The 3,638-nt window shown below is 48.3% G+C and overlaps 1 non-coding gene across 1 annotated transcript; it reads left to right on the forward strand.

Annotated features, from left to right (window-relative positions):
• Positions 1-3,253: 3,253 nt before the first annotated feature.
• Positions 3,254-3,358, forward strand: LOC144156406 (U6 spliceosomal RNA). The gene has a single exon (XR_013319775.1). It is a non-coding gene; the product is annotated as a U6 spliceosomal RNA (small nuclear RNA).
• The last annotated feature ends 280 nt before the right edge of the window (positions 3,359-3,638 follow it).

Consider the following 3,638-nt stretch of genomic DNA (forward strand, 5'->3'; position numbering starts at 1 on the left):
ATACGATCAGATGGAAACTTTTTTGAAATTAATAATGCTGTCCATACACCCCGAACCAGTGTTGCGGAATTGGCATCCCCATTCCATTCCAATTCCATTCCGAGGAATTCGAACTTGTCGTGATTACATTCCTTTCAATTCCTCGGAATGACAGAAGTTAGCCCATTCCCACTCCTGGAATGGACGTGAAGTTCAATTCCATTCCTTTAATTCTTCAATGTAAAAACTGCCTCAGGTGCTCTATCGAATTACTGAGGGACGCAAAATGAATCTGACGTTACCATACGGGTTGAAAACTTCAAAAGTATTCAAAATGTGTCACTTGACACCGAAGTTGAGAGGCGGTAGCAGGTTGGTTACGTGTGTCGTGCATAACTACCCAATTAAAAAAACTATCGTCCCTTCCTAACGAAATCTGAGAGAAGCGCGAAAACTAAAAGTGCACCCAACTTTCGCTGAAAGTGCGTCTAGCCGATCTACAAACCTTCAAACACCCAAACCGCAAGCGAAGAACTAACCCATGCTACGATTTTTCGCGCACTAAGTAAACGCAACTACGAATGGTATAAGTGTACACCGTTACGTGGTTTATGAGATAAACGTATACTATTGTGGTCCTTTATGATCGACGCGTGTTTTTTTTATTTAGAACCGTTCATTTTTTGCGATTTTCAAGTAAGCGTTTGTCACAATGGAAGCCCAGTTTCAGAGAGAGAGAGAGAGAGAGAGAGAGAGAGAGAGAGAGAGAGAGAGAGAGAGAGAGAGAGAGAGAGAGAGAGAGAGAGAGAGAGAGAGAGAGAGAGAGAGAGAGACATAATTTGCGGTCCCCGGTTTCACACACGCATCGTGTGCGTAGAGACATTATCAGAGCTTTTCGGTCGAGAAACCGGTCTAAGGGCGAATGCATTATTTTTTCGATAGAATCCGATCGTTCCCACTAAAACAGCTTTCGCTTTGAAAAGTGGCAGCGTCACACTGCCCCTTTTTTATTGTAAGTAGCGGTATCCCATATATTCTAGTATTTGCATGTTACCATGTTATAATTAATGGTTTGTTCTTGCGCGACGCGAGATGAAGCAGCTATTACGTCGATGTCGGCTTATTTCGTTTTACTACACAGTCTGGGGCGTGCTATCTTGCTGTCTGCTTTGCGTGCCGTCACACCAGCGTAATTAGTAGGATGTGGATAACTCACAGGCATGTCACGCGGAGCTTGCTCACATGTACATTCGAAATGCCTAATTGAATAATTTCAAGTGAATCTACAGCATTGATCACTTTCGCTACACTACAACGCTAGAGACGGGAAGGCAGAGTCACAGAACACCATTTACAGGTTTTGCATTCACTCTAGGAAAGTCGCCACCGCTTCCACTTTGACCTCCATTGTGATTGTTTATTGACCTGGCGCTACCGCAGCTCCATACGTCCAATACAGGACATTATTTATGACTCCCTCATTTAGAGGGACAGAACCATATCGTGACGGGAGCCCTGTCAACGTAAATAAATATGGTCAGGCAGTTTGTTTCCATGAATGCGGAACCATATGATCGAGGACCTGATCAAAATTTTTAAATGTGACCTCCCTTCCTGAATAGTGCCGATGCTCCAACTTTCGAGCCGACGACTAAGGCTTCAGTAATCAGGTACGTTTATACCCAGGCGCAACGGCCACGTACACAGAAACACAGCAACCAAAGCACGAACAAGTTTGGCACAATTGGAGGAGAGGGCCGCACATTCAGATCGAAGCAAAACACGGCGTCACACTCTTGAGAGCCGTCAAAGCACTCGAAAAAAGGGTGCTATTGGAGCCAAAACTGTTAGAAACAAACGCCTGTCGACAGCTGTGTTCTGCATTGTCTTATGTAATTGTATATCCCATCTGCTCACTACCGTAGCCTTCGTATCAGAGCGTGGAGGTAGAAAGCTCAGTAACATATTTGAAGCTCGCTTCTTACGCTTCTGGCGGGTGCCGGGCTCGCAAATCTCTTACCCACAATTTTCTTTTTGCTGCCCTGGCATTGGTTTACTGGAGCCCCGCGGCCGCTGCAACACACAGACAGACGGTCGACAGGTTGGCGTCGTATTCCCGCGTGATGCCTACCAGGTCGGCTTGCGAGCTACAGCGCTACTCATTGCGCGCCGGAGGAAAGCGCTTTGTTGTGTCATGTGCGAACGCTTTATATTGCTAGCTCCAATATTTCGCAGTATCAGCTTGTGGTGAGAAACACCGCGGCTTCGGATGCGCGCAGTTCATATCCGTCCCCCCGCCCTCCCCCCCTGGTTCTCGATGATATTCCCTGCCTGCTGTCCTGGCCACACGGCGCCTGCCACTGAGAGCGACATTGGTCTGCCATCGGCGCCACGGGCGGTTCTACAGAGAAAGCTACGCCTCAAAAAGCCTACCAAAGCACGAAGAGCCGACCTAACGGCTCCACTGGCCAGACGAGCTTGCGCCGCTCGAAGTTCAGTTGCATACGCGTTGCGCAGAGTCAGTTACTCGAAATGCCAAGTACGCGTTCTCGCTTTCGTCGCCGGTGCTCCCTTTGAGATATACCGACGCAGTCGTCGCCACAGACTAACTAATTAAGTAGCCGGAAGGCACCAGCAATGGTGACGCCGCCGTCTAAAAATCCTGACTCCATTCTCATTCCATTCCGAGCATAAGGCCCTTAATTCCATTCCCATTCCATTCCTCCAAGCTTTGTTCTCATTCAATTCCCATTCCATTCCGGCATCTCGAAAAAGTGGAATGAATCCGGAATCATTCCAATTCCGGAGTGGCAACTCCGCAACACTGCCCCGAACAGCTTTTTCTTTCATTCTAGCAGGAGAAACAGGGATGTAAAAGAGAAGGCACAACAAAACCACAACGCGCCTGTTGTCCCCAGGGATCTCAGCGAAGTTCGCCCCTGGATTGTGCGCTATACCTGCCTTACGAAGGACCCATGGATGACGTGAGCTGAAAAACATAGCGATGGGTTTTTAAGCTAGCACGTAGTACAGTACATAGGAAGCGATCTGTGAGATGTTCGGTGGGTAATGTGTTAGTTTGCATCTGTCGGAGGAGGACGGACTGCCGCCTTGTGGGTGCTTGATGTGGGGAGGTACGTGAGGGATGTATGATGGGGGACGAGACATAATCCCGGCCGAGTGCATCATGCAAGGAGGTGTGTGCTTGTCTGTATTAATTCAATGTTTCTTTCGATTTTATCACTACGCACGCTACTCCTTCTCTTCGTATGAAAAAATACTCGAAAGTCCCTGTACTAAAATTGAAACGATACACTAAAATATACCATGATCCCCGCGTAAGGATGACGCGCAAAATCGTGAATCGTTCCGTGTTTTTGTGACCCAGGCTGGGCCATGCCTTACCACCTACCCCTTTACTGACATCCGCCCCTACTGCACGGCTCCGGTGCTAAGCTGGCGGAAATCATCCAATATGAACGGGCCCTTCACTGGAATCAACGAGAAGTGGATGCTTCAGATGCCTAGGCCTCCGTCCTTGGAGAACCCCCGACATCCAGCGGTGGCTTTGGCGAGCCCACCGCCGCTCCTCTGCGAGATGGGAGCCAACCTGTGCCAGAAAAATGCGTTATTTTATGTCATAAGGTACCGCATAAAAT

Source organism: Haemaphysalis longicornis, unplaced genomic scaffold (assembly GCF_048455015.1).
Source record: "Haemaphysalis longicornis isolate Haplotype H1 unplaced genomic scaffold, Haemaphysalis longicornis Haplotype H1 scaffold_1, whole genome shotgun sequence".
Lineage (NCBI taxonomy): Eukaryota > Metazoa > Arthropoda > Arachnida > Ixodida > Ixodidae > Haemaphysalis > Haemaphysalis longicornis.